Below are 20034 nucleotides of genomic sequence, written 5' to 3' on the forward strand. Positions count from 1 at the left end.
GAGGCAAGATTTGTGAGAGGGGAGGAGAATGGGCAGAAAGTTATTTAACACTAAATTTCAAATAGAAAGGAGAGAGGGAAAAGAAGGGGGAGAGCAAAATGAAGGAGCATTTTCTTCTCCTTTCTGGGCTTCGAATGGGAGAAATTGAGTGGTTGGGGGGTTTTAATTTGTTTGTGCTATTATTTCTGTTTGAATTCATGATGAGAGCTAAATGGGAACCACAGAATCATAGAAATATAGGGCTGGAAAGGATCTCAAGAAATCATCAAGTCCAGCCCTCTGCACTGAGGCAGGAGCAAGTAAACCTAGACCATCTCTGACCTATGTTTCTTAAAAACCTCAAATGATGATAGCATCCCTTGAAATACTATTTTAGAGCTTAACTACCCTTACAGTTAGAACAGGTTTCCTAACATCTCTCCTAAATCTCCCTTGCTGCAGATTAAGCCCATTACTTCTTGTCCTACCTTCACTGGCCATGGAGAACAACTGATCCCTGTCCTCTTTATAGCAGCCCATAATGTATGTGAAGACTGTTATCGGGTTCCCCCTCAGTCTTCTATTCTCAAGACTGAACATGCCCAGTTTTTTTAACCTTTTCTCATGGGTCAGGTTTTCTAAACCTTGTATCACTTTTGTTGCTCTCTTCTGGACTCTCTCCAATTTGCTATATCTGTCCTAAAGTGTGGTGCCCAGAACTGGATACGCTACTTCGGCTCAGGCCTCACAAGTGCTGGGCAGAGCGAGACAATTACCTCCTGTGTCTTACAGAGGATACACTTGCTAATACACCCAGAATGAAATTAGCCTTTTTCGCAACTGCATCACACTGTTGACTCATATACAATCTGTGACCCACTATAACCCCCAGATCCCTTTTCAGCAGTACTACCCCCTAGCCAGTTATCCCTCATTTTATAGTTATGCAGTTTATTTTTTCTTCCTAAGTGAAGTACTTTGCACTTGTATTTATGAAATGTCATCTTATTGATTTCAGACCAATCCTGTCCTCCAGAGTGCTTGCAACCCCACCCAACTTCGTGTAACTCACAAATGTTATAAGTATACTCTCCACTTCGTTTTCCAAGTATTAAAGAAAATATTGAATAATACCAGGCCCAGGACTGACCCCTATGTGATCCCACTAAATATGACCTCCAGGTTTGACAGTGAACTGTTTTTGAGTTCAGTCTTTCAACCAGTTGCGCACCCACTCTGACACTGCACCCCATATTCTTCACAATGATATTATTATATGATTATGACATAATTATAATGTAGTTTATGCAAGGTAAGTCATGTGAGATGTCATTGAAAAGGTAATGATTTGTTGAATATGATTATCCTATTTGTATGCATGTATGGTTTTTGTATCTGAAGTTATGAATATTAACTATGTATCTGTATTTCAAATGTAGTTACACCTGGGTAATGCCCGCTAGACAAGATGCTTTCAGTCTAGATAGCTGGTGGAGAAGGGCCTATTTGGGGCAATGAGCCATTAGGAAAAAACAGTAGGCCTTAGGAGAAGTTTATCTCCCACCAAGGGAGCCTTCCTGAGAACACTACAGACAGCCTCCGAGTAATGGCTGCTATGACTCTACAAAGACATGTGATATGCCCACATGTCTCTAGACTCCATCTTGGGATGTCAGTGTTTTTCCACAGACCAGTCTTTTCCACAGAACCAAGCTTTGAAACAAAGGGTTCCCACCATATGCAAAAGCTATATAAGGTGGGGAGTGACATCATCTGGTGTTCTTCGCTCCTCTCACAAGAAGAGTCCTTGAAACACTGAGGAACAAAGACTGAATTGGAGGACGTGCTAGACCCGGACTAAAGGGATTTTTAACCTGTGAATGAAACATCTGAGAATTCCAAGCTGTAAAGCAAGGGTAGCTTGCCCCCTAAGAATCTGCATCCTGCTTGTGTCATCTCCTAGGGTGAGAAAATGCTATTCATATACAATCTATTTAGTATATTAAGTTTAGTTTGTGTTTTTTTGTTTATTTGCTAGGTAATCTGCTTTGGTCTGTTTGCTATCACTTATAATCACTTAAAATCTATCTTTTGTAGTTAATAGATTTGTTTTTGTTTTATCTAAACCACTGTGTGGGAATCATAACTCAGGGGCAAAAGGCTGTTGCATGTTCCTCTCCACATTGAGAGAAGGGGCCAGTTTTATGAATTTATGCTGTACAGTTCCCTGTATAATTTTGGGTTTATACTCCAGAGGGCGTGCATGCCTAAGGATCTGGAAGTAGCTTTCCCATGCAGGGGCTGGTCAGAGAGCCTGCTTGTAACTGGAGCTGTGTGTGCAACTACCTGTATGTATGCTGGTGAAAGTGCAGGCTTGAAGGCTTTGTTGCTTGTCACAGCAGTATAGTGTGAAAGGGAGCCCAGGCTGATGGGTCAGGGGACTCAGTAGTACCCCAGTTTGAGGTGGCACCCCGGGAGGAACCCACCACACCCATCTTATAGTAATTTCATCTAGACCACACTTATCTAGTTTGCTTATGAGAATGTCATGTGGGACTGTGTCAAAAGCCGCACCAAAAATCAATATATATCACATCTATTGGTTCCCCCTTATCCACTAGGCCAGTGACCCTGTCAAAGGAGAAAATTAGGTTGGTTTGGCATGATTTGTTCTTGGTATGCTTATAACCCTACTATCACCTAGGTGTTTAGAAACTGATTATTTAATACTTTGTTACAGCATCTTTCCAGGTATCAAAATTAGGCTGACTGGTCTGTAACTCCTCTTTGTACTTCTTTTCTTAAAGATAGGTACAATGTTTGCCTTTCTCCAGTCCTCTGGGACCTAACCCATCCCCCATGAGTTCTCCAAGATAATTGCTAATGGTTCCAAAATTGCTTCAGCTAGTTCCTTAAGTATCCTAGGATGAATTTCATCAGGCCCTATTGACCTGAATACATCTAACTTATCTAAATATTCTCTAACCTGTTCTTTTCCTATTTTGGTTTGCGTTCCCTTCCTCCTTGTTGTTGTTTTACCCCCAATCAGGGATATTGCAGATTATGTATTCCTTACGACACCCGATCCTAAACCAAACTTCGCACCTTGATAATCTGTACGTTATTCCCTGATAACCAGAAACTTCTATGCTTAAACTCTGTACCGTTTTCTTTTTGTTTTAACATCATCTTAATAAAATTATGAAATGTGTGAAGTTTCCCGTAGGCTTTGCCATGGATATAATTTATCCATTTGGCCCAAATGGGGGAGACTGACTCCTGTTCTTATGCATGAAATAAGCACAATACAGGCATAGCATAAGCATCTCCCCTCACACTGCTCACCAATGTGCATCAATCTGATTCTGGAGGGACCATTGCTAAGAGTTCTGTCTCCATGGTTCATGTAATCCTTGGCTTCTCTGCTGAGGCTACCAACATGGTTGTGATCGGTTATTGGTATTACAGTAGCACCCAGAGGCACCTGTACAAACACAGAGTACAAAACAAACCCTACCCCAAAATTCTTTCAGACAAGATGCAATGAGTGGATGGAGCAAACAATCCAAAGGGTGCAGGTGGCTTCTGTTATGTGGATGCAAACATGAACTGGACTGGGACCACTGAAAAGCTTTGAGATGATAAAAATTTTCAGTCACTAATGATTGGATTTGATCTGGGGACCTAAAAGTGAGTAGTTCCATGTTCTATTTCCAATCCTCTGAAACCTCCAGTGCCCCTAATGCTATATCTTCCATTCAAAATAAATAAATAAATAAAGACAGCTGCACACGTTAGTGTTTAGTGACATTGGTTGTATCCCTCCAAAACCAAATAAGAATTGCAGTTCTCTCTCCCCCCTGAAAACCAGTGCCCACAAGCCAGCGTCAATTACCAAAATGCCTCACCCTCCACAGAGTCTTTGCTCTGTTCCTGTGAATGAGATATACAGGGTCAGGGGTTTTACATTTTTATATGTAGAAATTTACAAGGTGTTTTTGCCAGGCAAGCCAGGAGAGCAACAGAAAACACTCTCGTTCCCAGTCTCATCTCAATGATCCAGTCACCTAATGATGCAGCCAGCTAGTTCAGAGAATCAAAGGAAGTCTCAGTGCAACTGACATGATCCTCTTTTGGATGCACAAGATTCTGGGGCCAATAGCGGTGTGATTGTAAGGGGCGGAATAACAGTATTCAGCGAGCCCAAGCGCAAAAGAACCTTTACTCTTATAATCTTTGGCTGGACATTCCTGAAGCATGAACAATATGGGCCAAGGCCCTGAGAGAGCAGCTGCAAGTCCCTCCCTGAAGTCAACAGGAGATGCTGGTGTTTGGCACATAAAAAGGTCAAGCTCTATATTTGTGTAATCAGTCAAGCCATCCAGCGGGGGCTGGGTTTCCTCGGACAAACAACGCAAATCCCTAAGCATTCATGCACCAACAAGCAAAACACGATGAAATGGACACTGTAAACTATCTGAGCTAGCATACAGGGCTTCACTTTTCCCCTTCTACCACATTACTTATGCAAGGAACAATGCAAGGAAATGAAATACAAATGAACGCGGAGACCTGGGAAAAGCCCTCTACTCCCGAGCTTGTAGCTGCTCTGCAAATCTGTCTGTCATGACTGCTGGGGTCCCCACTGTAAGGGTTTTGGTTGAATGGTAATGGAATGCACTAAACTCAATGCAGTTTCCTATTTTGCTTGCAAGCAAGGAATCTTATTGCATCCTCTTTTGAGGAGTCACAGAACAGAGATGCAATGATGCAAGGTAATTAAAGGAAAACTGCAGAGATTGGTTATACTATTTTAAGGAGGCAAATAACTACCTCATTTATTATAAGTAAATATATTTACTATAAAATATACTTGACAATGATAATACTTAAGGCTACATTTTAGTCATGGGTATTTTTTGTAAAAGTCATGGACAGGTCACAGGCAATAAACAAAAATTCATGGCCTGTGACCTGTCCCTGACTTGTACTATAAATACCCCTGACTAAATCTTAAGTGCTCTGGGGGACACCAGAGCGCTGCTGTTCCTGCTAGCAGGTGGGCAGGGCACTGCTGCTGCTCGGAGAAGGCAGCCCGGGGCCTCCTCTGCTATTTGGGGGGGCAGCCTGGGGTCCCGCTGCTGCTCAGAGTGGGGGGTGGCAGCTAGGGTTGCCGGGCATGTGGTTTTCGACCGGAACAACTGGTCGAAAAGGGACCCTAGTGGCTTCAGTCAGCACTACTGACTGGGCTATTGAAAGTCCATTTGGCTGCCTGCAGCTGGGCAGGCAGGATGCCTGCATGGCTCCGCATGGCTCCGTGAAATGGTTAGCATCTCCCTCTGGCTCCTATGCATAGGGGCGGCCACAGAGGCTCCACATGCTGCCCCCGCCCTGAACACCGGCTCCGCAGCTCCCATTGGCCAGGAACCACAGCCACTGGGAGCTGCTGGGGCAGTACCTGCAGGCAGGGGGAGCGTGGAGCCATCTGGCCATGCCTCCACCTAGAAGCCCAGGGACATGTCACCGCTTCCGGGAGCCGCCTGAGGTAAGCACCACCCAGGGTCCGCACTCCTCACCTGCTCCCGCACCCCAACCCTCTGCCCCAGCCCTGAGCCCCCTCTTGCACCCAAATTCCCTCACAGAGCCTGCACCCCTATTCCAGCCCGGAGCCCCCTGCACCCCAACCCCCTGCCCCAGACCGGAGCCCTCTCCCACACTCCAAATCTGTTGGCCCCACCCCCGAGCCCCCTCCTGCACTCCAAACCCCACATCTTTGGCCACACCCAGAGCCCCCACCCCCAGCTGGATCCCTGAACCCCTCCTGTACTCCAATCCTGTGCCCCAGCCCAGAGCCCCCTACTACACTCAAAATCCCACCCCCCAGCCAGGAGCCCCCCCGCACTCCAAACCCCACATCTCTGGCCCCACCCCAGAGTGCCCACCCCTAGCTCCCTCACAGACCAACTCCCTGCCACAGCCAGGTGAAAATAAGGAAGTGAGCGAAGTGGGGGAGAGCAAGTGGGGCGGTACCTCAGAGAAGGGACGGGGCAGGGGCATGGCCTCCATGACAGACTCGCAGGCTTAATAATACTATATATGTATATACTTATAGAATCAAACTCTCAATCTCTCTCTAAGTATCAGCACTGTATAATATGCACATCACATTGCTCGCTCTCTCCCTCTCTCTCTCTATATATATATATTAGAGGTGTGCTATTTAATCCCGAGGCAGCTAGTGAGCGGAGACAGCTGCTTCTATTGTACCAGTCTTGATTGTTTCACTGTCGCCTTCTCCTCCTCCTCCCCTCCAATTGTCTGTTATATTCATCAGTTTTCTCTCATCATATGATAAGATTTTAAGCTCTTTGGGGCAGAGGCTGTTATTTTTTTATTGCATGTATGTACAACATCTAGAACAATGAGACCCTGATTGGGTTACCTAGATGCTACTTCGATAATAAACAAATACTAATACTACATTTTATTTATGCACTATATACATCTGTATCCATATGGAAACTAATTTGAAAATACATTGCATAGATATGCCTGTCACTGTTTCACTTTCTCCACAGTAGTGCTGGTCCCTACTTCCCAGAAAGAAATGGAAACAGGACAAACAGATCCATAATTAAAAGCAGAAGAATTTCTAAGGAGCTGTGAGGAAAGCAATGTTAATTATCTTACTACAACTTTCAGAGTACTCTGCCTCCCTGTCACTTTGATATGCTGAGCTGCATTGCCTGTGTCTCAGATTGTGTCTTCAGACTGCCAGGGTGTTAGCTGCCTGTCAGATTGTTCATCATTCTCCGGTATTGTACTTATGGAGATTTATTTGTTTAATTTGTGAGGGTTTGTCTTCATTGCAGTTAGATGTCTTTATTGGAATAGCTTTTATAGTGCCCTGTCCTTTTCCTTAAACTGATTTTATGGGACTCAGGAGAAATACAAAAGCCTTTGGGGAGTGGATATGTGTAAGGATGTGAGAAAATGGTAATTTTTTTGGTTCAAAATTTGCAGACAAGGTTTGTTAAAGTTCAGTCAGACATCAGTATATCATCATGGCACCAGGCAGACACTCCCCTGCGGGGGGTGGTGGTCTAGTTTCAGGCTTCCCCTCAACCTGTTCCTGGTGAGGAATTAAGATCTCCATTGTTGCTGTTATCCATGCTAGCTGGATGCAAGTTAACTCAGGTTGGCTAACCTGTGCACAGCTTTTGCTGTGGAGACATGCCCTGAGTTTCTCTGCCCCAGGCCATGATCCTCTGAAAGGGACAAACACAACCCCACAACGCATCTAAGATCTGAGTGCTCCTTGCTATCCTGACAGCTGACACACTCATTCATCCCCTGATCCTTGTTCCTTTCCATATACTATAAATTATTGCCTCTCTGGCCTCACTGACACCCATAGCACTTGCAACACAACTGCTAAAATAATCTTCCTCACCTACCATCTTCACCATGTTACCCTTGTGACACAGAGGCCCATTGGTGATTCACTACTCTGTGTCAGCAACTCTTGTCAGGCTTGGCATGCTCACTACACCTAATACCCTGTTGTCACGAAATATACCCAAAAGGTGGCATGGCATGTAATATATCATTGGAAAACTAATAACTCACTGATCATTAATAGTCTTGTATGATAAAGGAGCGGGGTGTATACAAAGAGTTATAAGTATGTGCTAGAATTATGTTCTTAAAATGAGTTTGCAAGCAATGCGTAAGCACAGCGGACATTAGACAGCGGAATGTGTATTTGCTTGTCTGACCAGCCTGATTGTTAGGCAGAGACAATGAAGGTACTTACATAAAAGGTAAACAAAGCCAAACTAGCGAGTGGGGGGAAATAGCCCCTTAACTGTTGGAAGACAGGATACCGGGTTAGATGGACCTTTGGTCTGACCCAGTATGGCCATTCTTATGTTCTTATGTTCTAACTGTCACAATGGGGGGAGAGGAGACTGCAAAAATTAACATGACATCAGCTCCCTGGTGGACATAGCAAGCTGAACCCCAAGAGGGCTTCCTACCTCTTGAAGCCAGGTCATTGAACTTTGGAAGATATAAGCCAGGACAGGAAACCATCCTTCACCTGAAGTCACAAAGGAACTGAGCACTTTGAGATCTGGGAAAGGCCCTGGCCAGAGTGTCTGGACAGCCTTGCTGGAAAAGAGGCGTGGTAAGAAACACTTCTTTTGAACAAGAGAGTCTAGTTTGTTAAATCAGGTTTTAGACTTAAAAGCATATTTTAACTTTTGTATGCCTGTAACCCTTCCTATCTTTATTTCTTCTACTTGGCATCACTTTATCCTATGCCCTTTAATCAAATAAATGTTATAAATAAAGGGTTTGGGCTTGGCAGAATCAGTGGGGAAAGAAGACACTGTTGAGCTTTACTCTAGTTTGGCACTGTGAAGAGACAGGAGAGGTGTAGAATAAATGGGAGGGCTCTAGGCTGCTGGTGAAATACTGCTACTTCTACAGTTTTTTCATTTACCCGGTAAGGCGGAGGGCAGGGGTGGGAAAATGAGCCCCAAGGGGCTCTCACTTCTGGCTCCAAGCGCCCAGCATGTGCTGGGTGTGACCTGCTCTGGGAACAGTGTCAGGTGGGGAGTTTGACTGGGGCGGTACACCTGTCAAACCACAACACAGGAGTCCTAAGGCGAGCTCAGAGAGGACAGAAACCTCCCAGCAGAAGGGAAAAAGTTTGCTTGATCTTGATTTTCAGTATGAAGACAGGAAGTGGGGCCTCACGATCCTTCTGACTTTGGGGGTTTTAAGCAGAAGGTGTCAGAAACTGTCAGAAACTGACAGTATGTCAGTGCATGGATTGAAGGGAAAGGTACGTTAACCCCAGTTAAGCTAACAGCCTGCAGTGTATTGTCTCTTTAAAGGAGCAATGCACTTAAAAACTTCTGTGAGTACCCAACTGAGACGGGCTGGACACTGCTGGGAGATCTCTCTGGGGAACTCAGGAGTTAGGGTTACTGATTATTATCAGCAAAGCAAGGTTTGGCCTGGCTGAGTCCTGAAGAAAGTGGTGGCCAGGCAGACAAGCTGGAGTGTCAGAGAGCTGTCACACAGTCTAGCAGTAGCAAAACTCTCACTTGCTGAGGTGGGGGTTGGTGGGGTGACACAGTAATTCACAATGCTGGGAACCCAGGCAGATTATCACAACCCTGCACTCCATTTTCATCCCTCTACCAGTTCCCCATTATTCACCACATCAAGGTTACATGTCTCGGTCCTCACTTTCAAACCCCTTCATAACTACCCCATTTTACACATCTGACCTTGCCTCTTATAACATCACTCCCCACCCATTTCTTTCTGCCAATGATGCCAGCTTCAGTGCCCCACTTATTCACGTCTCAGTGCCTCTGAGCTTGCCACCTCCTATGGATGGAACATCCTCCTTCTTCTGATTTGCCACAGCCACTCCCCTCTCTTCCCTCAAATCAATATGATAATAGAAGATGGGAATTTCAAAAGAACCAAAGGGTTAGCTGCCCAACTCCTGATGCAACTCTCCTCTCCCATAAGCTATGAAAGAACAAAACCCAAGCACCCCAGTGCTTTCTTTTCTTCTTTGCCTACTCTGTGATTGTTTTGTTCGCTTGAGAGCGCATAACTGTCTGTATGTTGTGACTTGTACACTGCTGAGCGCATTAGGCTAAAGAACATTTTCCAGGTAGATAAACTGAGGGAAGCCATGGAAGGGGAGAGCTGAACTGTAAAAAGGCAAAGAGACTTCCCCAGCTAAATATGAGTCACCACAGTGACCAGCAGCTCCCCAACGTTAAGATCAGCCTGAGTTTCCTCATGGCCTCCAGTGAGCTGAGGCTCTTCTTACAAGTGTCAGAGCTCAAAATAAACCTTCACTCCCCTACACCTTTTCCCAGCTAATCTAAGCCTTTTCATGTCTGTTTCCTCAAGGGCACAGTACAGAACCATTCCGAGAGATGCTTCAGACCCCCGCCCCCACCCCCAGACTTGTGCAACACAAGGTGGGGCTGGGAAGCCAGCTCCGAAGCTACTGGACCCTTGAAAGGATCCCACATAAAAGGGCTGGGAATGCAAAGATCAAGCCTTCGCTGTTTTTAAAAGGGTTTAGAGGCCCAATATGAATTCTCTTTGATAAAAGAATAAAGTGCTTCAATCCCAGCAGAGCAAAGTAGCTAGGGTTCCCTAGGCCTTCACAACAGGTGACATTCCACAGCTCCCCCGTCCCCCATGACACCTTCCCTCACAGTATCCAAAAAAAATGGCTTCAGCACCAGGAGAGGGAGGGAGGGGGGCTGCTTTTCTGTTCCCTGCCTTCCATGCAGTACATTGGATCCACTGAGTGGATTCCTGCATTAGCGAAGGTTTGAGGTGTGGTGATGAAAGGTGCTCTGTGTAACAGCCACAGTCTGAGAAATGAAAGGTTTGCACGTTTCTCTGAAGTGGCAGGGCTGCGTTTGTAGGGAGCGGGGAACAGCTGCTCTGCCATATGCCATGGGGTACAGCTGCCAGCTCCTTCAGCTTTCAAGACACTTTCAGGCTTTTTTGTTTATATAATTAAACATTTTTATGTCTAATTGATCACCTTCCAGGTCGGAGGGAGCTTGCATACATACTGTGTAAGAGGACCAAGTCCCCTCAGCGGCATGGAATGCTGCGTGCTGATGGTTTATCACCACCACAAATCCCAGTCCCCCCTTCTTATTATATATATTCCAAAGTAGTGGCTAGAGGCCCCCACTGTGCTTGGAGCTGTACAAACACACAGAGACAACTCTTGCCCCAAAGATGTTTCACTCTAGATAGACAAAACAGACAATGGCTGTGAGGGGAAATGACTTGTCCTAGGTCACACTATATATTAATGACAAAGCCAGACTCCTGACACTTAGGTCAACATGCTCTCTCCCAGCCTCCATTCATTCACATGCTGCACTGGGGGCATCCATCACTGGTCTCACTATGCCAGAGTGTTCTCTCAGCAGCGAAGAAGAGAAGTCTGACTCATGGGCTGCTCCTTGAGCCTGCAGTCCTGCACATGTGAGATGGTCCCATGGCCCATTGCAACACAGGGGAGAAGAACTGACTCCTAATTTGCCCACAGCTAGAGGAGAATATCTATGTTGGGAGGAAAGATGGACCTTAGTTTATGCTGCTTTCCACAGCCCCAGTGTTCCTCTCCTCTGCCTCAGGTCTCTATGGACTAGTGCCCACCCCCCTGCCAACCCAAGAAGAGACTGCTCCACGGACTAGAAATCTGTGGTATAGTCTGTAATAGACCAGCCAGTGTGTACAAGTATATGGAGGCATCACTGCCCTCTACTAGATGGAATCAGAACCGCTCAATTGTGTGTCATAGGCACCATGCTGCCAACAGTTAAGGGAGAGTATTATTTAGCTCAAATGGCTTGTACTTTCAGAGTATGGAGAGTTCAGAGATCTGTCCCCAAGTTCTCGTGAAGTTCCAAGTGATGGTGCAGAGCAGCACAGTGACTACTCTTAAGTCCTGCATGGCCTTGGGTTCGTTACAATGCTCAAGATGGGCCTGTAGATCACAATTTTTGCACATTAAAGAGCTTTTCATTTCATTTCATTTCATTTCATTTATTTACTTGCTCTCAGTCCAGGAGGGAGGAGATGAAGATAAAGAAAAAAAAGTAAAAAGGAGACTTAATGAGGATGAGAGAGAGAGACTGAAAGGATGTTTCTTTATCTTTTTGAGCAGTTAGGGGAAATCAGGATGGAGGGGAAGGATAAATCCAGCAGACGGGGTGGAACCATGAGGGTAAAAAAAAGAAGCCATGCAAACCTGCTTTCAGAAATTCAGCCAAACTGATTTAAACTTGAGAAACTTTTCCTTCCCATTTTCTCTCATTTCTGGACATGCCGCTGCACCAGCACATTTCCTGGTGCTCTTACGGACCCAGTGTGGAATGCCAAAGTACCACCTACTCTTATGTCTTGGCAATTGAGCAAGAGTGATATATATCCCAAGGAGCCTTTATGCAAATCTGGAACCTCTGGTCAAGTCATTCAATTGAATCCCTAGTGGTGAAGCCCAAATTTCAGAAATCTCCCTTTCCCACACTTCCCTGCAAATGCTCTGCCATTTCAGGTTAGGGTGCTTGGAGGGAACGTATGTTTCTCCGAATAGCCACATGTGCACCATAAAGGCAAGTGCAAGCTGACACAGATTGGTCACAATACGTCCCAGCCTCAGAGGGGACGTGGTATCCCTTAAATCATATGTTTGCAAAGATCCTCAATTGGAAGGGACTATAAAAATTCAAGTATTATTTGTTACTTCTTGAATCCCCAGATAACTCCCCCTTCCCAAGACAATTTGGCTTTCTTCCTGTCATGAGTTTTATTTTAGTTTTAATTTCCAGATGGCTGAGCTGGATAAGGGCCTGGAGTGACTGACTTACACGAGGAGATTAAAAGCCCTAGATACATGCAGTTTAGTTAAACGATGGTCACGATAACTTTCAGCGAGGATCTCTTTTTTGGAGTCTGTAACACCGAGAGTTATTTTATTTAGAGTTTGTTTTTATTTGTGCTCAGCAGGAGAGATACAAGTCCTGCCATAAAGGTGACATAAAGACAAAGCATAACCTAGCAGGGAATGTGACCCAGGGTTAACATGAGGCAGTTAAACTGCTGCATCAGGAAGGCTACAGAGAGAGGGATCAGCCCAGCTAACAGCAATGGGGAACGCGCACAGTCTTAAACCCTGATCCAGCAAATTCCCACACTCACTAATTTGCAGGATCAGAAAATGAAACTGTAAACCAATTATTAGGCTAAGCACAGCTGAAGAAATCTAATCATGGAAACACTTGCAATATCTCATTGATTAGTGGTTAACAATGAGAGAAGAGGAAATTGGAAATACTGCCACATGAAAGTCCAGCGCATGCCTAGTGCATAGACCCAATGTGAAACAGTAGCAGAAGCCTAATGGAGAAAGTAAAAAGAAAGGGAGGTTATCTTCAGCTGCTTTAGTACTCTGTAAAGGGGATCATTCAGGCCAAGGGGCACTAAGTTAAATCCCAGATCATAGAATCAGGAGGACATCGAGTCCAACCCCCTGCTCAAAGCAGGACCAACCCCAACTAAATCATCCCAGCCAGGGCTTTGTCAAGCCGCGCCTTAAAAACCTCTAAGGATGGAGATTCCACCACCTCCCTAGGTAACCCATTCCAGTACTTGACCACCCTCCTAGTGAAAAAGTTTTTCTTAATATCCAACCTATACCTCCCCCACTGCAACCTGAGACCATTGCTCCTTGTTCTGTCATCTGTTACCACTGAGAACAGCCTAGATCCATCCTCTTTGGAACCCCCTTCAGGTAGTTGAAGGTTGCTATCAAATCCCCCCTCACTCTTCTCTTCTGCAGACTAAATAACCCCAGTTCCCTCAGCTTCTCCTCATAAGCATGTGTCCCAGCCCCCTAATCATTTTCGATGCCCTCATTTTCGAGGACTCTCTCCAATATGTCCACATCCGTTCTGTTGGGGGAGGGGAGGCGGGAGAAACTGGACGCAATACTTCAGAGGTGGCCTCACCAGTGCTGCATAGAAGGGAATAATCACTTCCCTCCATCTGCTGGCATTGCTCTTACTAATGCAGCCCAATATGCCGTTAGGCTTCTTGGCAACAAGGGCACGCTGTTGACTCATATGCAGCTTCTTGTCCACTGTAATCCCCAGGTCCTTTTCTGCAGAACTGCCATTTAGCCAGTTGGTCCCCAGCCTGTAGCAGTGCATGGGATTCTTCCTTCCTAAGTGCAGGACTCTGCATTTGTCCTTGTTGAATCTCAGATTTCTTTTGGTCCAATGCTCCAATTTGTCTAGGTCACTCTGGTCCCTATCCCTACTCTTCAGCGTATCTATCTCTCCCCACAGTTTAGTGTCATCTGTGAACTTGCTGAGGCTGCAATCCATCCCATCATCCAGATCATTAATAAAGATGTTGAACAAAACCAGCCCCAGAACAGACCCCTGGGGCACTCCATTTGATACAGGCTGAGCCGTTAATCACTACCCATTTAGCCTAATGATCTGCCAGCTTTCTATTCACCTTTTAGTCCATTCATCCAATCCATACTACTTTAACATGCTGGCAAAAATACTGTGGGAGACCGTATCAAAAGCTTTGTTAAAGTCAAAATACAGCACATCCACCGCTTTCCCCATATCCACAGACCTAGTTATCTCATCATAGAAGGCAATCAGGTTGGTCAGGCATGACGTGCCCTTGGTGAATCCATGTTGACTGTTCCTGATCACCTTCCTCTCCTCCAAGTGCTTCAAAATGGATTCCTTGAGGACCTGCTCCATGATTTTTCCAGGGACTGAGGTGAGGCTGACCAGTCTGTAGTTCTCCGGATTCTCCTTCTTTCCCTTTTTAAAAATGGGCAGTATATTTGCCTTTTTCCAATTATCCAGGGCCTCCCCTGATCGCCATGAGTTTTCAAAGATAATGGCCAATGGCTCTGCAATCACATCAGCCATCATATAAATAATGATAGGTGTATTGTGCATAAGGTGGGTATGACAAAGCAGTCAAAAACAGGCCTTGAACTCTATAACCCAGTGGTTCTCAACCAGGGATGTGCACAACCCTGGGGATATGCATTGGTCTTCTGATCTAGGTGTTTGCTTATTTTTACAACAGGCTACATAAAAAGCTCTAGCGAAGTCAGTACAAACCAAAATTTCATACAACGACTTTTTTATACTGCTCTATAAACTATACACTGAAATGTAAGTACAGTATTTATATTCCAATTGATTTATAATTATATGGTAAAAATGAGAACATAAGCAATTTTTCAGTAATACTGTGCTGTGTAACTTTTGTATTTTTTGTCCGATTTTGTAAGTAAGTAGTTTTTAAATGCGGTGAAACTTGGGGATACGCAAGACAAATCAGATCATCCTTATCATCCTGTAAGCTGTGTGGGGAAGGGATAGCTCAGTGGTTTGAGCATTGGCTTGCTAAACCCAGGGTTGTGAGTTCAATCCTTGAGGGGGCCATTTAGGGATTTGGGGCAAAAATTGGGGATTGGCCCTGCTTTGAGCAGGGGGTTGGACTAGATGATCTCCTGAGGTCCCTTCCAACCCTGATATTCTGTAATTCAATTCTGTAGTCTGGAAAGGTTGAGAACTACTGATATAACCTATGTTTCCAGCACGGACACTGCATGATCAGCTTCCCACCAACAAGAAAAGTGGCTGGGTGTACAAATAGATCTTTACAGGAGAGCTCATCCCCTTGCAGACCCCTTGGGTCTGAGTTGGAGTCTAATAGCGTGTGAAAGGCATAAAGGCCAAGGCTGCGATTCTGTGCTGTGCCTCCAAGCAATGCAGTGCAGAATGGACAGCCCAGGGGGAGGAGTGACAGAAAGATGACTTGAGCCTTTCTCAGACTGCACTGTTATGGGGGCTGATGAGGCCCCAGCTACAAATCAAGGGAGTCAAGAGATGCTCTAATTTCCACCATCCCCCACCAGGGCTGTCTATGGTTGTTCCTCAGCCCACAGCAGCACAGACTCTCTCCAGCACCTGTCACTGTTTAGATTCCTTCTTCCTCCCTCTGGCCTGCCTTTGGCTAGCTCCTGGTACTGGGAATTGCGGGGTTCAGGAAATTCTCTTTCTGCCGCCTGCAGAGCTTTGACAGTCCTCGTACACCATCACAGCAGCATATGGGGGCTGCAGAGGAGTGAAGAACCCCTCCTCCAGGAGAGAAGAGGAACAGTTTAAGGTGAAGGATGGCATGAGGAGTAATAGGATATGTATGACGAAAGAAAAGTCTAGGTGTTTGTGTGATAGGTCTGTTGGGACCTTGACACAGTACCACAGCAAAGATCCACACTGGAGTCCTTGTGACATCTGTACAGGTAGCAGCTCTGAGCAAAGACAGAGCCTTCCCTAGTCACTAAGACCTGGGCCAAGTGAAATCATTCACAGGATTAAATCCTCTTCTCCCCTAATCAAGCCCAAGAGGATTTCCCTGTCTCCAGAATGCCATTTAGTAGCAAAGCGGCTACACATGCCACTGCAGCCCTAAGCCTCCAATACTCCCAGCCATTTATACAATCCTGCTGTGTTGGGGTCACTTCCCCAGCTCTTCCTCCTCTTCCAGAGTACCCCTAAACCATAGAGTCTGGGGATGTACAGGGAGACCCTCAGAACTGAGCTCTGTGGCATCCAGGACATGCAGACCCACGGCACAGCCTCCCCAGTTTCTGCACCAGAACAGAAACAGTTAAGCAGCAGACAAGACCCAACTTTGCAGCGGAAGCAGATTTGCCCCTTAATGCTGGTGGGTTGTGTCTGCTGTGAGTTTTGAAAAGCCCTGCATATGCAAAAGTCTCCAAGGTGCAGGGGTTCCTTCAGAAAGAGACAGATAGCTGGCGGGTGAAAGCGATCATTGCATAGCAGATGAGATTCCACGGCACGCTGGAGATGGAAATATCACCTTAACAAGCATGGGCAGCCCCCAATGGACTATACAATTCATTTGGTGACTGAGATAATTCAAAGGAGCCAGGGGCACAGCAGTAAAAGCCAGCACATATAAATTTTAACTCACAGAGCCCTGCAGTGTCTTGGTAGAAAGGGACAAAGCAACTCTCACCTAGGCACACAACCATCTCCCAGCGCACAAATGAAACCCTATGCAAAAGCCACAGTGCAGTTCAGAGTGCCGCACAGAAACACAAGTGGAAAATTCACAGAAATGGTTTCCTTTCAGCTATTTTGGGTGTGTATTTAAGAGATATGTGCACATACTCTCAGAGTACATACACACATATATAAATACACACACAGAATGTGTACACATATACACTCTATCAATGTAGTTCTGCTAACCCACTGTATACATATCCTCTTTTCACAGCCTTTGGTCCTAGCTACAAATCATTAAATATAATGGGGCAAAGTCTGCTCTCAATTATACCTGTGTAGCCCACTTAAAGACAATAGGGTTGTACTGCTCGGGTGTAACTGAGGGCAGATTATGACCAGCTGCCTTTATTTTGCTTTTATGAACACCATAAATTCACCTGCCCTCCATCTACTCTGTCCCCAGTGGGGTTACTTCCCAGACTAAAAGCTGCTCAAAAGTTTTCATGGAGCTGCCTTTCCACTGGAGCAGGTGTCCAGACACCTCCTTCTGAAGGACTTAGTTTGCCACTTGTAACATGAGCCACCTACAATTGTGTTAATAAAAACTTTATAGCATTCCATCATGGCCATTCACATTGATGTTCTCTCTCTCACTCTCTCTCTTTGGATATAGAGAATCCAATACTGGAGAAGAAACAGGATACTTCTGATGTTACCCAAGGCCTGTAAGGTTCTCCTCAAGGTATCTTGATCAATAACACCTGAGAGAGACCTGACACTGGAAGTTGCTAATCAGTGACACTTGCTTTGGCATAGTTCAGAGATGGAAGTCACAATAGATGTGATCCATACATCTCCCTGTCCTCAAAGGGAACTCTTCTAACTCTTCTAATTAATACAACAGGTGTCTCGGGGGGGGGGGAGGGAATCAAGGAACAGGTGTCATTGTGGAGTGGTGGATTGCTGCTCTGACATAAGGCGCTAAAATATTATGACTTCCTAGTAAAGTAAATCATGATGGACACCACAGCAGTCAACAGGGATCAAACCTGGGACCTTCAGCACCAAAAGCATGAGCCAATAACTCTTAAACTAATGGATTTGCTCCATTACATGTTAGTAAGTATTAGGGGCCAGCCACTGGAGGGAGACATGACAACACACCTTAACACAGTGAACAAGGAACATCTATGTTTGGGGTCCAAACAGCCAGCACCTTCTCCTCCTTCACACACTAATAGTCTTCACAAGCAATGGTATTTGGCTATAAATAATTCTGATTAGTGATTATGTATTATTGTGATGATGTTGTGTATTGCTTTAGCACCTAAAAAGACACAGCACTGATTCATGAATCAGGACCCCATTGTGCTAGGCACTGTACAAACCCAGAATAAAAGATGGTCCCTGCCCCAAAGAGCTTAGACCCCTGGAACATAGTTGCATTATTCCTTCCACCTGGACTCCCTGATTGTTAAATGCTCTTTGTTATGGGACAGGCAGCATTGGCCAGGGCTGGATTAAATATATCTTAATGAAAAATAAGAGGAGGCAAATAAAGAAAATCTCATTAATGAGCAGCTGATATGGGAAGTGCTGAAAAAATATCCTTTTTAAGTGGGGTTCTGCTTGAAGGTCCTGATTGTTTTTTTTTTATCCCTACCTCTCTTCTTAATCAGGGTATTTGCATGGCAACCCAGGCTTTTTGTTGCTTTGGAGGTCATTGATTCTGGCTGCTTATTCCCCTCCCTGAACATCAGCAATGACTCTGTGAAGCATGTGAAGCAGAGGGTGCTGCAGAGAAAAGATCATGGTCCCTAGGGTTGGAGAGTGCAGGGCGTCACAGTGCCTTTGCTTAGGGAGTGCCATTTTTGGCTTTATTTCTACAAATGGGCCTAACTTTTACACTGAGCCTTTCAAATTATGGCAACCACTGAGACCCACCCCCCTTCAGTATCAAGGCCTCTCCTAGACATCTTAGGCCTGTTCTGCACACAACTTTTGAAGTGGTGTAAATATATCAGTTAGGGCTGTGATTTCTTACAGTTAAATGAGTACAAACTACAGTGTGAATGCAGTTATATTGGTATAAAGGTGCCTTTTACGTTTTAAATTTAAGAGAAAAGCTACCCTGATACAAGCCCATTTACACCATTATAATTGTTTACACTAGGGGATTATGCCAATTTAACTATGTGTGTTTCAAACCAATATGGTTAAACTGGTACAAAAACAGTAGCTCATCCTTCATTGCCAAATTTAGGGCCCGCTCCTATACACTCTTATACTGTGATATACTAGGCGGGACTGTAGCAACTTTGCTCCCCACCTGCTGCACAAATTTCCATCCAGCTGATGCTCCATACATTTGCACCCTGGGTTGTAAGTGGGAGGAGATGGCCTGAACAGGGATGAAATGCCTCACTCACAACCAGAGGTGAAAGTAACTTAAAGGACTTACCGGTATGCCGGAGTCCTGAGTGGGGGCATGGCCTCAATCGGAAGAGGCGGGGCTTTTAAATCAAGATTTAAAGGCCTGGGGGCTCTGGCTGTGGCTGGGAGTCCCAGGGCCTTTAAATCACCCCAGAGCTACCAGCTGCAGAGGCGGCTGCAAGTCCCAGGATTCAGGGGCGAATTAAAGGGCTCGGAGCTCCGCAGCAGCCGGAGCTCCGGACCCTTTAAATCTCCACTCGAGCCTGGCTGCAATTTAAAGGGCCCAGGGCTCCAGCTGCTGCAGGGAGTCCCGGGCCCTTTAAAGCGCTGCCTGAGCCCCGCTTCCAGAGCTCTGGCAGTGATTTAAAGGGCCCAGGGCTCCCCGCAGTGGTTGGAGCCCCAGCCCTTTAAATTATCACCAGGGAAGCCAGTCCAATCCGGCACGGTGTACCGGACCAGCTTACTTTCACCTCTGCTCACAACCCTCTCCTGCACAGCTCCCGTGCACAGCAGGCATGTGGGGTGTTGTCTTGCAGGAAAAGGAGGGGGCAAGCTGCTAGTTGAACCCAGCGAAAGAAAACCCAGTCGCAGTTAGCAAGAACTTTCCCTCAGAGGACATTTATAATCTGAAATCCAAACAAGTTAACACCACCAAGAAACACCCCTCAATCTGGGATTCAGCCCAGCCCTATGACACTGGTTGTGCCACTTGGTATCCCCAAGAACATCCACCCGATGCTGTCTCCCAAGCAGCCCCTCTCACAGTCAGCCCCCCGAGCACCTGTGCAGAGGGACTGGGTGAGGGAGATGAGATGACGTTAACCTCGTGCTCATCAGGGACCTGTCTCAATGGGAATATGCACGTGAGGCAGCCGGTGGAGAGCAAGATGTGTCTAAATGCTTCCGCCTACTCAGAACTTCTTTGCCTTCGACATAAGCACACACACCCATGACTTTGTCAGTGCGGCCACAT

At 45.7% G+C, this 20034-nt stretch overlaps 1 protein-coding gene across 2 annotated transcripts in view; it reads right to left on the bottom strand.

The window, feature by feature from the left end:
* The window catches only part of LOC119843404 (limbic system associated membrane protein), a 1338056-nt gene that overhangs the window by 559348 nt on the left and 758674 nt on the right, over positions 1 to 20034 (bottom strand). The window lies entirely within an intron of this gene.

This window comes from Dermochelys coriacea, chromosome 1, assembly GCF_009764565.3.
Source record: "Dermochelys coriacea isolate rDerCor1 chromosome 1, rDerCor1.pri.v4, whole genome shotgun sequence".
NCBI classification, from domain to species: Eukaryota; Metazoa; Chordata; order Testudines; family Dermochelyidae; genus Dermochelys; species Dermochelys coriacea.